Below are 20,448 nucleotides of genomic sequence, written 5' to 3'. Positions count from 1 at the left end.
TCAATGATCATTAGGACGTTGATAGAGAGCTCTGTTTATTGCCGAGTTAATTAGTTCGATTTAACTGATAAAGTGATAACTGCACGAAACGCTAACGATCGCGACTCGCTAATTATTCACTGCGACGACGTATCATGTTGCACGATGCAGTTCATCCATACTAATATTATAAATGCGAGAGTGTGTCTGTCTGTCTGTCCGTCTGTCTGTCTGTCTGTCTGCTAGCCTTTCACGGCCCATCCGTCCAACCGATTTTGACGAAATTTGGTACAGCGATAGATTGCATCCCGGGGAAGGACATAGGCTACTTTTTATCCCGAAAAATCAAAGAGTTCCCACGGGATTTTTAAAAACCTAAATCCACGCGGACGAAGTCGCGGGCATCATCTAGTTGCAAAATAATTACTAGCTATTGCTCGCCAATTCATCCGCGTCCCGCAGGAACTCATTGCCTGTGGATTTTCCAAAACAATCTGCCATACAAAAGCAAGAGAAAAGCAGAAAGGCATTCTGAACCAGTGGTAGATGTATCCGACAATTCAAAAGTACTTGTGAAAGTTTACTTGAATAAATAATAATTTCATTTCATTTCAATTCGTTTCGTTTCTTTTCGTTTCGTTTCGTTTCGTTTCGTATCGTTTCACGTCGTTTCATTTCAATTCAATTCCATTCCTATGCTGTGCTGTGCGTTGATAGCTCAGTCAGTCAGTTTATCAGTCACCTATTCCGTTTAATTATATTTATAGATACCTATTACTTTTTTTCGGCTGGTGTTCGTAAATATGTTGAAAATAACATGTTTTTTCTTAAAGAATACTAGCCAATGATGACTAATCCCATTCCCCTCCAACTAAGCGTTAATCTTGTGCTAGGAGTAGGTACGACTATAGTGCAACGGGTGGGATTTGAACCGGCGACCTTTCGGATTTCAGTCCGCTCCTCTAACCGTTGAGCTATTAAGGCTATATAACATTGGAACTGTAAAACATGAAATTGTAATTTTAAGGCATGAAATTGTAATTTTATGTTTTCCTCGCTCCATATCTCGCGTAAGGTCAAGGTCTTCATGAATGCAGCCTAGATTTGCGCACAATAACTCATCCGGCTAACAAAGAAAGCGCCTTGCTCCCAAATTGGTTATTTATGTACTCATTTCTCGGATACAAACAACATCCATCATCGGCGTCTAGATGAAATGGTGGAACTACAACGGAAAATAATGTAAGGGATTGTTTTGATAAATACCTCCCTAAGTAATTGTATTTATCTTTTTTTTTATTCAGATACAAGTTAGCTCTTGACTGCAATCTTATCAGCCCCCCAATTGTGTAAGAATAACCATTTCATGGCTATCGCAATCGTCAGGAAATTCTGCCATTTGATTGGTTGATTCGCTGTTTACATTTTTTCACAGCCAATCAAAGGGCAGAATTCTTGACGATTGCGATAGCCATGAAATGGTTATTCTTACACAATTGGGGGGCTGGTTGTAAATGACGATGTAGTCTAAAATGTAAGCTGGCTAACCAGAAAGAGCTATATATAGCCATAATGCTCTCAAAGGTATGTGAAGTCTACCAATAGACATAGCCAGCGTGGTAGACTATGGCCAAAAACATTCTCACTCTGAGAGGAGACCCGTTCTTTGTAGTGAGCCGACGATGGGTTGATCATGATGATGATGATGATGACTGTATAATGTTCCTTTGAAATCGTATCAATTTTCCGGCGCGCCTAAAAATGTAAGCATTCATAATTCACTGTTGGACATGTTGTATCCTCCTTAAGTAGCCCGTAAATCGTGCCCGGTTCTACTTCTTCTTCTAACTCAGATCAAAGGAATAAATGGACGGAGCTCTTCAGAATAATATTATAAACGTACGTACAATGGGGGTTTTTTCAACAAAAAAAAAATATTAGCCAAGTGTTATCATGCTGTGATAGCCTAGTGGTTAGGACGTCCGCCTTCTAATAGGAGGTCGGGGGTTCGATCCCGGGCACGCACCTCTAACCTCTAAATTATTGTGGTTTCATCTATTAAATTACCTTGCCATCTATATTTTTTCTTCAGTCGGTGATTTCAGAAACCAACGCCGCTCAAGGCGTGTTTTAAGTGCCGCGTCATTTATGCTGCCCAGGTACTGGGCCAAAAGTCGCTTCATGCTGTCTACAATTCCTAGGACGTTTAGGAGCTGGATTACAGAATTACGTGCCAGAAGATACTTAGGCTGGAATAATTTCTTATTTAAGCTTTCCGTCAGACACAATTCAAGTCCTCAAGACAAGACTAAGTCATACGTATGAAAACCCATTTTCATACGTATGACTAGGTTGGAATAATCTTGTCTAGAAGATGCCTATTGGCTTTCTCCTGACCTCTCATATCAACTTTCAGGTAAAAATCGAATAGTTTACACGTTTAAGTTTCGTTAAGGATAGAGTCATCTTTTAATATGTTGGCTCTTCCAAAATTAATTCATCTATTATTTTAACTTTGGCCATTTATATATTTTCTTCAGTCCGTGATTTCAGAAACCAACTTAACCAACGCCTCTCAAGGCGTGTTTTAAGTGCCGCGTCATTTATGCTGCCCTGGTACTGGGCCAAAAGTCGCTTCATGCTATGTCTACAATTCCTAGACGTTTAGGGGGTGAGCTGGATTACAAAATTACGTGCCAGAAATTCTTGCCAGGCTTTTGATAAATTTTAGCAGGTACATTAAGCTTAAAGTCATCAAAATTGAATAAATTGCATTTACACGCACGAATTATTTCTTTTCAGAATTATAATAATTTATTCAAGTAGGCCTTTCCTATTCATAGAAGTATAATTGAGCCTCAATAGCTCAACCGGTAAAGGAGTGGACTGAATACCGAAAGGTCGACGGTTCAAACCCCGCCCGTTGCACTATTGTCGTACTTACTCCTAGCACAAGCTTCACGCTTAGTTGGAGAGGAAAAAGGGGAATATTAGTCATTTAACATGGCTAATGTTCTTTTAAAAAAAAAAAAAAACGCGACAGGTCAAGATGGCATTCGGACAGGCCCCGCGCTAACCCAGTGCGGGTGTCCCAACTCGTCATACCCCGATTGCCGTCGCAACCTGTCGCGAACTAAGTATACCTACTTTTGTTGAGGTCTGTTTGTTGGTAGTGGACACAGATTTAGCGTTCCAGTACGATGCCGTGTAGAGACCAAAGGGGCGTGGGTTTAATAAAAACTGCCATACCCCTTCCAGGTTAGCCTGCTTCCATCTTAGACTGCATCATCACTTACCACCAGGTGAGATTGCAGTCAAGAGCTAACTTGTATCTGTGGGTTTAGTCACGTGAATTTTTGTCCGACTAGTTTAGTAGCAACAGCACGCTGAGCTGAGAATTTTCATCATCATCATCATCATCATCATCATCAACCGATAGATGTCCACTGCTGGACTTAGGTCTCTTGTAGGGATTTCCACACGCCACAGTGTTGCGCTGTCTGAATCCAGCGGCTCCCTGCGACTCGTCTGATGTCGTCCGTCCATCTAGTGGGGGGGTCTTCCAACGCTGTGTCTTCCGGTGAGAGGTAGTCATTCCAGCTCCTTGAGACCTCAAGGTCTATCTGTTTTACGAACTATGTGCCCTGCCCATTGCCACTTCAGCTTCGCAAGCTATGGCGGTTACTCTAGTTCTCCTACGGATCTCATTTCTGATTTGATCACGTAGATAAACTCCAAGCATAGCTCTCTCCATCGGCCGCTGAGTCACTCTGAGCTTTCTTATGAGGCCCATAGAGAGAGAATTTTAATGATGTTATAATATGAGATATTTAATAGTGTTATAATATTTCCTTTCCAGCATCCATGATTTGCCTACATCATCTTGCATCCCACACACGTAGCCCGTAATTCACACCCCGTTCTAAATACGACGAGGCTCTGAATTGAGGCTAGATGGATTAACAAAATTACTGACCTGGAATGTCTGTGATCTCGCTGAAATTCCAGTTTATTCCATTTTACATTTCCATTTTTTTCCAGCTTATTTCCACCTGGGTTTTCTTTCACGATTTTTATTTTTACATGACCTTGTATATTTTTACGTGTCTGCAAAATTTGTAATGCCAAAATCCTCAAAAATCCTTTAAAACCAGACAGACCGACAGACACTTTTAAATTCTAATAGGATAGATAAGTAGATAAAGTAGGTCGGCTTTTTTATAATAATACTAGGTAGGTGTTACTGTAGAGTGCTAGAACATTTAAATAATTTACTGAAGATCTTTTTAATAAAAATAGTAAAAGAATTCAGGGACAGCAGGTAACGGCCAGGGGGCTGATGTATACGACCTTTCTGTCGCATTTCACATAGCTTAGCGTAAGGAAAGAATTATTTAGGATGACCAATTCCAGAAGACGAGGGGTCGGTCAAGTGTCGAATCTTAAAATATCCGAATAGTAAAACCATCGATATAAATGACAAGATATGCCCAAGGAAACAAAATTTTTCACGGTTTTGGAACCAAATAAAATCAGCGCCACCTCTTAAGATACTAATGAACGACCCGTTTGAAATCCAGACGTCACTGAGGTTGCATTGGTGCTAAATAAACATTTTAGGACCAATGAGTTTTGCTTGTTCAACGGCCCTGTCCTTACGAAGTAATATATAAGTCAATGAGTAAAACATTTTATTACCATTTGACATTTAAGAAAACGAATAGGTATCGTATTATACGATGAATAATAATTTTATCATTCGGAAAAACGGAACCCTTATAGCATCACTTTGTTGACTGTTTGTCTGTCAAGAAACCTACAAGGTACTTCCCGTTGACCTAGAATCAAGAATTTGGTAGGTAGGTCCTTATAGCAAACATAAGGGGAAAAATCTGAAAACCGTGAATTTGTGGTTACAGCACACAAAAAAAATTAAATTGTTGCCATGAACTAATTATTAGTATTTTCAATTTACCCCGATTGCCATCTCGGCCTGTCGCAGACTATAGCTCTATTTGTGCAGTGATCGATGGAAATTAAGACTTCCGAATATTCCCCATGGTACAGAACTGTTTAGTGTAAGAACAATACAAGGTTGCACTGGAAGCTTGTGTAAGCCAGCCTTTAGGTCGATTCACACTGACACAGTGTTGAAGAGACTCGAAGCTACAATCGAAAATTTCACGTAGCATGTTAATCTCTATCTCCACAACATAATGCACACATTTCTCATCATCTCTAGATGATAGAATGAGATAGATCTTGATTCTAGATCATTAATTCTAGCTGATACCCGCGACTTCGTCCGCGTGGAATTAGGTTTTTAAAAATCCTGTGCGAACTCTTTGATTTTCACACCCATGCAAAAAATCACGTCAATCCGTTGCACCGAGTGATCGAAGGACAAACCAACAAACAAACATACTTTCGCATTTATAATAAGGGTACTGATTAAGAGAAGTACGAAAAGACTCGTGTTCAGTACATATGTGGCAGAAAGTAATGTACTCGACCTTTAGAAGGCGATAGTAGATTTGTAGAGTAATTGTCTCTGTCGTTGAGACTCATGTGCATCGACCCTTAGTTGTAAGGACGGGGTGGGACCTGCATTTCAAGTGGAACAATTGTCTGTTCAAGTGAACCAGCTTCAGTAGTGTAGTGCGGAATACGGGACGGAATCACGTACGGGACTCGAGGTGCAGTTTCGTTAGCGATTCACTAAGTTTGCGTCTAACGTAAAGTGGATTTGTGTGGACTTTGGGATTTGTTGAAATTATTTTGTACCTGGTATAGTAATTTCTTTGTTTTGCAACGCATTGTAATGTGCATCGCATCGCATTGCATCATATCGCAAAGCAACGCAACGCAACGCATCGCATCGCAACGCATCGCATCGCAATGCAACGCAATGCAACGCAATGCAACGCAATGCAACGCAATGCAACGCAATGCAACGCAATGCAACGCAATGCATCGCATAGCAACGCAACGCAACGCAACACATCGGAACGCATCTCAACGCAACGCAACGCAACGCATCGCACCGCATCGCATTGCGTCACATCGCAATGCAGCACAACGCAACGCAACGTACTATGAACTTTATAGGATAACGAACTTTAGAAGCGTCGAAATTTAAATTCCCTTCGCAAGTAGTCACAAACCACAGTTTAATTACCATAGCTTTACACTTCCCGCTAACTGTAAACTACAACGCCCACTCTCCTTTAACCACAAGTATAACTACTCAGAGTACTTAGTATGAGATTTTACATCTCACCAACGTTGATAGATTTCGATTATCAAAACACTTAAAGTGAAATGAGCCTTAAAGGTCTTTATTTTTATAGTGTTTTTACCTACACTTCAAGGAAATTTCTCAATAAATTTAAATACATATCAAAAATTGCGGACCGGCAGGATTCGAACCTACGTCTTCTGAGTTCGCGCCCGACGCCTTGACCGGTAGGCCACGGTTCGCTTGCTACTAGTGACGAAATTTGTGATATATATGTTTACTTAGTACTGAAGCGACTGTTAATGCCATCTAGTAGCGACACTTTGCAGCTGTCGAAACTACTTTCGATGACATCTTTGCTTTTTACTCATATTTTTATAATTTTTGTAGTATTTTTAAGTACATTTCAATAATTTTAGATATGTATGTATTTAAAATTATCTTAAAGGTCTTGTTTTAATGCTCAATTTCGTCCATACGTCTACAGCTATCGCTTCAAGAGGCTTTCCTCTTACGACAATGTTGCGAAATTAAACTCGGTGATACTGAATTTTTTACTTTAAATAAAGGCTCCTTTAAGTCCATTTTACTGTGTCTCTATGGTCGAATTATATCAAATTTTGTTCTGGAAATTTTCCAAAAATTACGAAAATTTCTTCAGAAATTGTCTGTTATCATTATCATCATCATCATGATCGACCCATTACTGGACTACTGAGCACGTGTTCTCCTCTAAGAATGAGAAGTGTGTAGGCCATAGTCTACCGCGCTTGCCAAATGCGAATTGATAGACTCCACCATAGATAAGTGACTCTGATATCTATGGACTCGACACATCTTTGAGAACATTATGGAAAGCTCTCAGGCATCAGGCATCTCATGCAAGTTTCCTTATGATGTTTTCCTTCGCGTTAAAGCAAGTGTTTTTTAATTCATTTATTTGTACCAAAAACATTTACTATTACACTTATCTCTATGACTATGAGAGATCTCTACCAGTGACACTTGACAGTGCGAGAGGTTGTTATGTGTTGTGTTTAATTGCTTCAACTTAGAGCTGCATGTCCTGGATCGAACCCACGACCTTCCGAATAGGACTTCTAATATTAGTATAACTTAACTTTTTCCCGCACCATTGTCATCCGTTACGTAAATATAGGACTGAGCCGGGGGACACTAAATCTTGAAGGGATTGTTAGTGGACACACTAAATGTAGTGACAATAAAGCGTACTTGTCCTTTGACGTGAGCCGTAAAAGCTGCCCTTGAGGGTAATAAAGGAAAGTGGCCGAAGCACTTCGTGAGGCCTTGTATCTGCTAACACCAAATCTGCCATGCCTCTATACAATGTTTGTACCGTATACGCAAAAACCGAAACAAATGTTGAATATTTTTATATAAAGAATAAAATATATACAAAGGAGATCGCTCGTGAACGGGCCCTCTTTTATGGCGTCGCTCGTGACAAAACTTGAATTAATTTTTAAAAAATGTCTTATTTTTTTACGATTATATGTTTTATTACGACTTTTCCTTCACCCTATCATTAAAAATATCCACAATTACAGTTAGAATCGTTTCAGAACATCCATTTATTTTGAAGAAGTATTAAATAAATATAACCTCAATATCGGCAACATATAAAATAAGATTTCTTTATAACCAGGGTGAATAAATGGAAATCGTTTCCAGAATATAAAAAGGTAATTATTTGTCTTCAAAATAAAATTAAAACCGTGGTGACATAACAATTATATTGGAAGAAAATGGGCAATCTCCTTTCAGAAATATTTACTGAAAATTTACGAAGTTATAAGCTTGTTGTGTTGAGTCGTTGTCCTCGGAAAAACATGGTCACCCCAAGCATATGGCTATGTGCGAACGAGACGGTTGGCGTTATTCGTGCGCGCTTACGCTTGCACGGCTCGAATCAGCTGGTGCATGCTTCTATTCAACTAGGTGTCTACACTTGCAGGATTTTAAAGTATTTTTTGGTCAAAATATAACACGTTGTAAAAATGATTGCAATAGATTCTGTTACTGATTCTGAACAAACTACTTTCAGGTTTTGCGTATAATAAAACTAACGTTGTATACCAGCCAGATGATTCGTTAACTCCGTTATTATCACTGAATGAAAGCCACCAAGCTTATTTTTTATTTGACATTTATTTTTAATCCATTGAAATAAGTATCAAATATCCGTAACTATAATAATATTTTATTTTTCATGGGAGGAAACTTCAATTGCATACATCTAACTGCGTATCAGAAAAGTTTGAAACTTGTACAGTTCTTGTTTGTATTTGAGAAATTTATTTCATTCTTTCACGTGTTTTATACAAATAATCTTTATTTTCTTTGGGAAATCGAGTCCTTGAAAGAAGAATGTTACATTCAGGTAGAGTCTTGTGCTAAGGAAGTCCTCTTGGAAAACTTTATCTGTTTGACCCGCATATTTAAACATTGGGATATTTTTCTCAGAATTGTTTCTATGATAATATGAAAGCTATCTCGCACTTTTTTGAAAACACTTTTATTGTAATTTAGGCGTCCATTAGACGTCGACACTGACCTCTACTAATAAAAGTACGCTGGAGCTGCGATTGCCTACCTGTTTTGAAGAAACTTCAGAGATTGTTATAAAAGTAGAATCTATGGTGACATGAATGTGTAAGAGACGCCTGCCCGTGATAAGAACCCGTGACCCTTGAACTTCTGAACTCTGTCTTGAAGTCTGTCTTGCCACAAAAATAAAACCTGCCTTGCCACAAAAATAAAACTTCGTGTGCGAGGCAAGTCTGCCTCGCACACGAAGGATTCCGTATCATAGTACAAGATTTAACACTTTTATGTGCAATATTGCAAGTTAATAACGGACAGCGCCATCTACATGTGATATAAGTAAACTAATAATTTGTTCATGAACACGTTTTAAAATTGCCAAATTTCATGCTTCTAGGTAACGAGAATTGCCCTATAGATTTTCCTGACAGATACGGCAGACAACAAAGGCAACCTTTAATAAGGGAACCTTTTTCTTTTTGAGGTACCTACAGAACACTAAAAAAGGTAGGTATGTCGTGCCACAAAAATAAAATCGAGTTTAATATACTTGAGTGCCACGTGGATAACAGTTCGTGCTATTTTAATGTGCCTTTAAAAAAATACGATTTTTATCCATTGGTTGAGACCATTATAAAATTTTTATTCCATTTTTATGAGCCGTTTTATGTAGATATTATGACGCCAATCGCTGCAATTTGAAAAGAGTGCCCAAAGTATAAAGTTTACATTATAATAGTAGATAAGTACCTATAGGTATTAATCAATGTAATGTTTTCAAAGAATATTAGCCTAGTTTATTCTGCTGACTAATATTCCCCCTACCCCTTCAACTAAGCGTAAAGCTTATGGTAGGAGTAGACTGTACGACAATATTGCAACGGGTGGGATTTGAACCGGCGACTTTCGGATTTCAGTCTGCTCCTATAACCGTAACCTAAAACAGTGTCGTGACGGACTAAAAGATAACACATAGCCTAAATCGGTGGACCTATAATAGAGATTAGGAATTTCAAAAACATGCGTTTTGATAGTGCTTAAAACGCACATAACTCCGATAAAATTAGTTAGTGGTGCGAGCTCGGGACCCAACCTTGGCCCTCGAGATTAGGAGGCCAGCGTTTTAACGACTTGCCTATCACTGCAAACATTGTTATTATTATATCTGGTATATTTGAAAAAAAAAGTTAAGTTGTTCGGTATGAGGCGATGGGACGTCCACCCGCACGTCACTCGCGCTATCCCGCGCTGGGCTGTTCGGATGTGCGGGCGTCCCCACCCCGATTCCCATGTCGACCTATAGGTACTAAACTAAAACTGGTTTAATTTTTATCAAGGAAAATTTCCCCAAATAATAGTGATTGTAAGCTGCCGCAATTTACATGCAAAGGCTCGCCCCGCTTCGGTAAACGGGGTAAAGGAGCGAGACGTGATTGAGCTTTAACTAACGCTTCTTGGAACGTTACAGGACCGCCTTAAGACGGCTTAGCTTCATTTGTTCCCCATTATGCACCACGCTGCGCCAGCTCGAACCTTATGCGCCCAACATTATTATAACGTAACTAGCCAGTACGCTTAGTACGAGATTTTATATATCACTAACGTTGATAGTATTCGAGTGTCGAAAACCTTCCGCATTATAATAAACTGTATCTTAACTGCCTTGTTTTAAAGCTCAAGTTTGTCTACACATCTACAGTCAGCGCTCCAATCGGAAACGTTGCAAAATTAAAATCAGTGGCACCGAATTTTTGACTTCAATTCAAGGCGCTTTGGTCCATTTGGTCCATTTTCCGTCAAAGGACGGTATTGTGTTTCGACTCTCGAATTCTAGCTACGTTTGGTGAGACGTAAAATCTTATACTAAGCGTACAAAACTTATCGATCGACTGATATTTTGAGTGTGATTTATGCTCGCGACATCGTCCGCGTGGACTACAAAAATTTCAAACCCCTATTTTACCTCCTTAGGGATTTACAAAAATCCTTTCTTAGCGGATGTATACGTCATAATAGCTATCTGCATGCAATTTCAGCCCGATCCGTCCAGTATGTTAAGCTGTGCGTTGATAGATTAGTCAGTCCGTAAAGCTCAACCGGTAAAGGAGTGGACTGAAAACCGAAAGGTCGACGGTTCAAATCCCGCCCGTTGCACTATTGTCGTACCTACTCCTAGCACAAGCCTTACGCTTAGTTGGAGAGGAAAGGGGAATATTAGTCATTTAACATGGCTAATATTCTTTACTAGCGACCCGCCCCGGCTTCGCACGGGTAGCTTATTACAATTTTCGTAAAGAATAATTAAAAATATATATAGCCTATGTCATTCAGGAATAATGTAGCTTTCTACTGGTGAAGAATTTTTAAAATCGGTTCAGTAGTTCCAAAGATTACCCCCAACAAACAAACTTAACGACATTACCTCTTTATAATATTAGTATAGATAAAAAAAAGATAAAAGATAAGTCCGTCAGTCAGCTTTTTCTTTTATATATATATTTAGATATCTTTTAGACTAGGTACTACCTAGGTTTGCTATTTTAAGTTATTCCTTAATGCTTAAAGTTATAAAATATTTAAGACTCAGAAAAACCTGTTTTACGGTGCCATAATAAAAAATTTCTTCCAGTCTAGTTCTTGTTAATAAAAGACAGATAAAACCTCGAAATGGTCCGAAGAAGTGAAATGATTTCTTATTTTTAAACGACACAATCAAATCGAACGGAGTCTTTCTGAAACGACGTAGCTCTCAAGAAAATTAAACACAATATTATTATAGAGAGAGAGAGCCAGCGCGTGCCAGACCTTCGTCATCAAAATATATAAAAGGAAAAGGTGACTGACTGACTGACTGACTGATCTATCAACGCACAGCTCAAACTACTGGATGGATCGGGCTGAAATTTGGCATGCAGATAGCTATTATGACGTAGGCATCCTCTAAGAAAGGATTTTTGAAAATTCAGACAGTAAGGGGGTGAAGTAAGGGTTTGAAATTTATGTAGTCCACGCGGACGAAGTCGCAAGCATAAGCTAGTTTTATAATAAAACAGACAGACAGACAGACAACAAAGTGATCCTTAAGGGTTCCGTTTTTGCTTTTGAGGTACGGAACCCTAAAAAACCGGCCAAGTGCGAGTTAGACTCGCGCACTGAGGGTTCCGTACTACAATCGTATTTTATCGACATGTTGCACGATAAATCAAAAACTATTATGCCTAAAAATAAATAAAAATCTGTTTTAAAATGTACCGACCCTTTCATATGATATCCCATTCGGTAAAGCAATACTTTGAAAGTCAAAAATAGCAATATTTTTTTCATGAACACATTTTAATTTTTTCTTGTGATTTCACGGGTTTCAGATTTTCCCCTAATGTCTGCTATAAGACCTACTTATCTACCAAGTTTCATGGTTCTAGATCAACGGGAAGTACCTACCCTGTAGGTTTCTTGACAGACAGACAGACAACAAAGTCATCCTATAAGGGTTCCGTTTTTCCCTTTGAGGTATGAAACCCTAAAACTAAAAGTTTCTCTGTGTATTGTCTTCGACACAAGGAGAAACGATCAGCGACTTTGAAGTTTGTATCATGGTGGCCTTTGGAGATAACAAAAAACTTTGAAACTTTAATTGCATCTGGCATTAGGTTGCCATGACACTAGGTGTCTGGCAATGCATGACATGATTTCTAATACTATTCCGAAGAAAGTATAAAAAAATCTAGACTTTGTACTTCGACGTAAGGTTTTTTACACCTTTAATACCTGTTATCTCCCAAAGTCACCATGATCCAAACTTCATATTCGCTGACCGTTCCTCCCTGTATTGGGGACAATACGCAGAGAAACTTTCACCTTTTATAAAATAACGAAGGTCTAGGCACGCGCTGGCTCTTAGTCCATTTTTTCTGAGATACTATCGGCTCGGAAAGTCGGGGTCATTCTAGATGAAATATTATAGAAACTTAGGGGGTGGGGGTGTTCATAGCCCCTATAAAAGTTGCAGTTTCCATCTTAGATTGCATTATCATTTTCTTTGTCGTTGGAAATAAGTTTTACAATGAGCAAGTATTTAACTTAACAAAGTAGGTTTCTCGTAGATTAGAATTTAAATTTTACAAGTAGAATAGAATAGAATAGAATAGATTTTTATTCAAATAAACTTTTACAAGTGCTTTTGAATCGTCAACTACAGTAGAAACTCGATTATCCGGCCCTTGGTTATACGGATTCGCGATTATCCGGACTACCAACCGAAAATTGTTCGGCCAAGTGCGAGTCAGACTCGCGCACCGAGGGTTCCATACTCGGGTATTTTTTCCGACATTTTGTACGATAAATCAAAAACTATTATGCATAAAAATCTGTTTTAGAATGTACAGGCAAAGCCATTTCATATGATATCCCACTTGGTATAGTTATCTTACTTTGAAAATTGAAAATACTATTATAGTGAACTACATATTATTATGTAATATGCACAAAACCCGCTTTTCTTCATACATTCGATTATCCGGATTTTCGATTATCCGAATCCCTAACGACAACAATTAGTCCGGTTAAACGAGTTTCCACTGTAGTTTAATTTACCACTGGTTCGGAATGCCGTTCCCACCGAGAAGAACCAGCAAGAAACTCGGCGGTTTAGTAGGTAAGTATAAAACGACGACGACGACATCCCTGGCGCAGTTATATGCGCTGTGGTATTAGCGGGGAGGTCCCGGGTTCGATTCCTGGCAGGGATTCGGAGTTTTATAACTTTTTAATTTCTGGTCTGGTCTGATGGGAGGCTTCGGCCGTGGCTAGTTACCACCCTACCGGCAAAGCCGTGGCGCCAAGCGATTTATCGTGCCGGTACGATGCCGTGTAGAAACTAAAGGAGCATGGGTTTATTAAAACCTTCCATACCCATTCCAAGTTAGCCCGCTTCCATCTTAGACTGCATCGTCACTTACCACCAGGTGAGATTGCAGTCAAGGGCTAACTTGTATCGGAATAAAATCGAGCCTCAATAGCTCAACGGGTAAAGGAGTGGACTGAAAACCGAAAGGTCGACGGTTCAAACCCCGCCCGTTGCACTATTGTCGTACCTACTCCTAGCGCAAGCTTGACGCATAGTTGGAGAGGAAAGGATAATAGGTATTAGTCATTTAACATGGCTAATATTCTTAAAAAAAAAAACCAGTTATATATTAGTAATACTGGAAATACTAGCCCAAGTATGATCATCATGATAATATAACAATCCAAATAACTAACCAATTTATCTTAACGACTGAAGAGAAAGTCCCAAACGCATCTATATTATATTATGTAGCAAAATACTATTGAGACTCCCAATATGGTACTTTATTTTTCTTTCCTTTTATATTTCTATGTGCTACGCTAATATTCAGTTGTCGTTATTGTATTTTCCCATTTTTATTGTTCCGTAGGTAGGTACCTCAAATAACACAGTACAACCGATAGACGTTGGGGTCCCAAGATGCTGAAATGGCGACCTCGCACCGGAAGACGCAGCGTTGGAAGACCCCCCCACTAGGTGTACGGACGACATCAGACGAGTCGTAGGGAGCCGCTGGATTCAGGTGGCGCAAGACCAATGAAAAACCAACCCCTACATCACTCGTGTGTCTGTATGTCTGTCTATTCGTTCGTCACAGCCAATGTGATCCAAAGCTACTAGACCAAGTTGTAGGTAATTGGATAAGTAAGATTGACTGACTGATCTACCAACACACAGCTCAAACTACTGGACGGATCGGGCTGAAATTTTGCATGCAGATAGCTATTATGACGATGGCGTCCGCTAAGGAAGGATTTTTGAAAATTCAACCCCTAAGGGAGTGAAATAGGGGTTTGAAATATTTGTGTTCCACGCGGACGAAGTCGCGAGCATAAGCTAGTCGTACTAAAATTAAAAGCTTAAACTTAAACTTAGCGAAACTTAGCGAAGAGAGAACTTAGAACCTGCATAGCCGAGTTTATAACATAAGGATAGCCTAATAATACTATAGGACGGTAAAACTTAATTCCGCTCGCTCCACGATCTCGCCCCAGCAGACTAAGTTCAAAGTTCAAAGGTGCAAGCTTCACGCACCGTTAATTTCCTAATACTGCTGGTGACATACGGGTTAAGGTGCTTGTCATAATGACTGCAAAATAATACAAAATTAAGTTTCAGTATTATAGACCATATTCAGGTAGTGACTCAATTAATAGAGAAGGCAAACGAATATGACATAAAGATGTACATGTGTTTTATCGACTACAAAAAAGCCTTCGACTCTATCGATAGGAATAGAATATGGTCGTCATTACTAGAACAAGGTGTCTCTCAAAAATACATAAGTATAATCAAAAGTGTATATTCTAGATGCCGAGCAAGAATTAGACTGGAAAGAGAAGGAGCTGAATTTCCCATCAAAAGAGGAGCCAGACAAGGGGACCCATTATCACCAAAAATTTTCACTGCAGTCCTAGAAAGCATTTTTAGAAACTTGGACTGGGAGGAAAAAGGCCTAAGGATTGATGGCGAGTTCCTTAGTCATCTACGTTTTGCAGACGACATCGTTGTATTCGCGGAAAATGCATCGGATCTCAACGTGATGGTAGAGGAACTGGCAAGGGAGAGCAAGGAAGCTGGCCTATTATTAAACAGTTCCAAAACAAAAATCCTTACGAATGCAGAATGGATGGACATCAACGTAGCGGGGGAAAAGATAGAATACGTAAAAGATTATGTCTACCTAGGGCAGTCTGTGTCTTTTGAAAGCTGTACAGAGAAGGAGATACAGAGAAGGATTGCCATCGCTTGGAAAAAATTTTGGAGCTATAAGGAGATTATGAAGAACAGGGAAATAAAAGTCCATATAAAAAAGAAACTATTTGAGGTCGCGATATTGCCATGTTTGACATATGGATGTCAAACGTGGGCTCTAAGGAAGGAAGAGGAAGAGAAACTAGCAATATGTCAAAGGAAAATGGAGAGAAGTATGTTGGGACTAAAGATTAAAGATAGAGTAAGAAATAAAATGATTCGGAGGATGACCAAACTGACAGATGTAAGGAAAATTATTATAAAATTAAAATGGAAATGGGCTGGACATATTTGTAGGTTGGATAAGATGAGATGGACAAAAAAGGTGACTGAGTGGGTTCCGAGAAACAGAAAAAGGAAAAGAGGACGACAAAGAAAGAGATGGCGGGATATTTTTGCCCAAAATGTAGGACCGGACTGGATGAGGAAAGCTCGAGATAGGGAGCTTTGGAGAGATTTGGGGGAGGCCTACGCCATTGAGGCGACTAATGCGTGACTGAATATATTACTATAAGGGACTTAAATATAACATATAAACATAAATTTTGACATTAGAAACTAATTTTATTATGACGATGAATGAACTGATATATTTTTATGAATTGATATTGTTTCGAATACGATGAATTTATGATCAAAAATGATGTAAAAATAAATAAATTATTGTAAAAGGGGATATAATTGGAATTAACGTATTAGACAATAAAGGCTTTTTTATTTTATTTTATTTATTTTATTATTATATTATGAAAGTGTATTTTTAAGTCTCTGCTGTCCGTCCGTCTGTCCGTCAGCGGGCTATGCCTATTCATGAACCAACCCTCCACCTTCTATGGCCCCACCAACCTCCCTTAAAATTGCGACAAAAATAGTTTTTAATTCTGTGTATAGGTACTCGCGAAAGGTTCCCAATGCAAAACTAAATACGTGTGTAATTTCAGAGCTATGAGGCAACAAATCCCCACAATGGCCAGTGAAACAAGGGACATGTGAGGGGGGTAATCCAAGGGACACCTTTTGTCCCCGCCACGTGACGCCACAACAAACACATTTCACAAACAAATTGGTGTACAACCATCGATATAAATGACAAGATATGCCCAAGCGAACAAAAATTTTCACGGTTTTGGAACCAAATAAATCAGCGCCACCTTTTAGATAGGTACTAATGAACGACCCGTTTGAAATCCAGACGTCACTGAGGTTGCATTGGTGCTAAATAAAAATTTTAGGACCAATGAATCGGTGCCATTTTGCTTATTCAATGGCCCTGTCCTTACGAAGTAATATATAAGTCAATGTGTACAACCGATGATAAATTATTATTAAACTAGTTGATGCCCGCGACTTCGTCCGCGTGGATTTAGGTTATTAAAAATCCCGAGGGAACTCTTTAATTTTCCCGGATAAAAAGTAGACTATGTCCTTCCCCGGGATGCAAGCTATCTCTGTACCAAATTTTGTCAAAATCGGTTGAACGGTTTAGCCGTGAAAAGCTAGCAGACAGACAGACACACTTTCGCATTTATAATAATATTCCTAGCTTATGCTCGCGACTTCATCCGCGTGGGCTACACAAACTTCTATTTCATCCCTTTAGGGGTTGAATTTTCAAAAATCCTTTCTTAGCGGATGCTAATAGATGCAGATAGCTGCATGCCAAATTTCAACCCGATCGGTCCAGTAGTTTGAGCTGTGCGTTGATAGATCAGTCAGACAGTCAGTCACCTTTTCCTTAAATACATATATTTAGAAGTATGGATGATCAAACGCAAACCTATCTTGCAATAATAAAAATGATGAAATAATCTATTGAAGTGTGTATGTATGTAATATAGTATCAATGGCAAAACTACGCGTGAAGACGTCATACCGCGCCGCCATTTAGTTTTAATCACGGCCCTACGCCTTACAGCCGGGGGTAGGTCGACGTGAATATGACACGGGGGTCTGTGCTCGCTAACTAGAAAGTAGACACCCGTGTTTAACGTAAGAGCGGATTAGCGACTTAGTGACGACTTTTTGTCTTGTGTATAATGTGTAAGAGCGGTCAATAAAATCACGGCTTACAGCCGGGGGTAGGTCGACGTGAATATGACACGGGGGTTTGTGCTCGCTAACTAGAAAGTAGACGGATTAGCGACTTAGTGACGACTTTTTGTCTTGTGTATAATGTGTAAGAGCGGTCAATAAAATCACGGCTTACAGCCGGGGGTAGGTCGACGTGAATATGACACGGGGGTTTGTGCTCGCTAACTAGAAAGTAGACGGATTAGCGACTTAGTGACGACTTTTTGTCTTGTGCGTGAAAAATCTGTACCCTTATCATTATAAAATATGCGAAAGTGTGTTTGTTTGTTGGTTTGTTGGTTTACTGGTTTGTTAATTTGTTGGTTTAGGTAAGAATGATCAATAATTACGTTGGCATGTAACGGTTTAGCCAAATTGGGCAAAAGATATGAAAAATAGATTTTTAAATTTTAATTTGTGCTGTTATGTCTGTTGATGAAAATATTTTTTAGATGAATTTCTGACAATCCAATAAATAATATGTCAAAAATAAATATTTTGTTAAAAATAGAGGTGTTCTGACCAGTCTTATTCCATCGTTGTAGGCCGATATAATTATGTATTATTTCTGGCTAAGTTAGATTAGTTTTTATAAATTGTGAGCTCCACTTTACATGCATTTTTATTTTTCATTCATCTTGATCATTTGTTATTCTTTCAAAAATTTAATTTACTGTCATCTCCTTTGTGTTTTTTTGCCACAATATTATATTGTTATGAATTGTGATTTATTGTAGTTATTGCCTGAAATATTTTTTTTTTTTTTTTTTTAAACCCGTCCGCTAAACCAGATTCAAAACAAACAATAGGATAATTTATGCAACTTTTTGTGAATAAGACATCAAAAATTTAGGTCGTTTTTTAGACAGAGTGAGTCGCAAGTATGATCTTAGCCTTAGTTCAAAACTGGGTTTTGTGTCACTAACTAGACACTACAGATTAAAATGGCCCCGTGAAACACAAATTTTAGGTAATTATAAGGCATAATGAAGTCCTCGGGTGAATAAAGTTAAGTTTATTAGTGTCTTGGATGTTTAAATTTTAGTGGTTAGATACAGGACTTGTTGTGCTTTCTCGTGTAAGGCGTGGACACACATACGACGGCAGTGACTCTAAACTGCTGAGTTTTGAGTTATTTATTCTGGCTTTTCTGTTTGAGGTCTTTTGGCTTTCATGCTCAAGTATTACCTCTAATATACCAGATATACCCTAACCCGTAGTTATAACTGGTAAAGTGTGACTGTAACTGGCAAAGCTTTCAAAAATAAACGTTAACCACTAGGATAGGGTTAAGATTTCAACCTTTACCTTTATTAAGTTACTAGCTTATGCTCGCGATTTCGTCCGCGTGAACTACACAAATGTCAAACCCCTATTTCACCTCTTTAGGGGTTGAAATTTCAAAAATAGTTTCTTAGCGTATGCCTACGTCATAATAACTATCTGCATGCCAAATTTCAAGCAAGATCCGCCCAGTAGTTTGAGCTGTGCGTTGATAGATCAGTCAGTCAGTCAGACAATCACCTTTTCCTTTTATATAAATAGATATGCATACATAATGTTATGTGTAGAACATTATGAAAAACTCTCAGGCATGCCGCATGTAGGAAACTCACGATGTTTGCGTTCACCGTTGAAGCAAATCATATCTCCTCCGTCGCCTCTAACTTTTCGTAGTTAGGTATGTAGGTACGTTAAATATCACTTTTTTATGAAAATAGCAAGCAAACGAGTACGCGTTTCACTGATGTTAAGTGATTATCGCCGCCCATGAACATTTGCAGAACCAGAGGAACCGCCAATCCGTGCCGGCGAGTTTGTTTTAACGGTAAAGGAAAACATCGTGAGAAGACTTGAGAGTAAGTAGGTAGGTACTCTGTAATGTTCTTGAAGGTGTGTGAAGTCTGCCAATCCGTATGGTCTAAGCCCTTCTCATTCTGAGAAGAGACCTGTTCTCAGTAGTGAGCCAACGATGAGTTGATGATGATAGTTTTATCAGGAATTTTCTTCGTAGCATGCACCTGCCTTAAATTCATACTTTAAATAAATTAGTCTACTCTGATTTCTCATGAGCCTAGAGTCGTTACAAACAGTCAACTCAGCTAAAGTCCATAAAGCGTCAACTTAAAGATCTTCACACGACACTAAGTTTAGTGCAAACTACGAAGAGTGCTAACTTACTGATAGTGTTGTTGACGGGAACGAGTTTACTGAGAACTGAAGTAAAATCTTTTGGAAGATACATTTCCAGTACGTACCTCAAAAGGAAAAAAGGAACCCTTATAGGATCACTTTGTTGTCTATCGGTTTGTCTGTCGTGTCTGTCAAGAAAACCTATAGGGTAGGTACCTCCCGTTGACCTAGAATCATGAAATTTGGCAAGTAGGTCTTATAGTACAAGTAACTTAAAATTCTTCACACTAATGACAACAATTTATTAAAGACTAGCTGACCCTGCGAACTTCGTTCCGCCTAACAGTCGATTCAAATTTTTTAATTTTTTTTAAAATATCAATTCACTATCAGAAATTCTAAAATCCCCACGATTTAGGACTTCAGTACTTTGCAGCATCAGGATTGAGGAGTTAGGATCCGAAGTTCAATGATGTAGCCTATGCTTGGTACCTAAAAAAGAACCACCTCATTTTTGACAGTCGGTTAAAAACCGATTACCTTGAAATATTTACGGAACAATTTTTAAAATATCCCCTTTCTAACAAAAAAAGAATGAATGAAATCGGACTACGCGTTAATGAATTACAACTCAGTATAC

General features: G+C 38.8%; 2 long non-coding RNA genes across 3 annotated transcripts; one reads left to right on the top strand and one right to left on the bottom strand.

Annotated features, from left to right (window-relative positions):
• Nucleotides 1–843: 843 nt before the first annotated feature.
• Nucleotides 844–13,421, bottom strand: LOC138402252 (uncharacterized). The gene is made up of 3 exons (XR_011236662.1): nucleotides 13,379–13,421; nucleotides 12,905–12,986; nucleotides 844–939 (listed from the first exon to the last, which is right to left on the bottom strand). It is a non-coding gene; the product is annotated as an uncharacterized lncRNA (long non-coding RNA).
• LOC138402248 (uncharacterized) lies at nucleotides 7,785–18,671 on the top strand. 2 transcript variants are annotated; one of them, XR_011236656.1, is made up of 3 exons: nucleotides 7,785–7,920; nucleotides 14,221–14,421; nucleotides 16,547–18,671. It is a non-coding gene; the product is annotated as an uncharacterized lncRNA (long non-coding RNA). The 2 variants fall into 2 exon arrangements; XR_011236657.1 differs by having other exon boundaries at nucleotides 14,221–14,483.
• The last annotated feature ends 1,777 nt before the right edge of the window (nucleotides 18,672–20,448 follow it).

This window comes from Maniola hyperantus, chromosome 4 (assembly GCF_902806685.2).
Source record: "Maniola hyperantus chromosome 4, iAphHyp1.2, whole genome shotgun sequence".
In the NCBI taxonomy this organism is placed as follows: Eukaryota; Metazoa; Arthropoda; class Insecta; order Lepidoptera; family Nymphalidae; genus Maniola; species Maniola hyperantus.
Note: the sequence above shows the minus strand (reverse complement) of the source record. Positions and strands in the feature narration are given on the sequence as shown.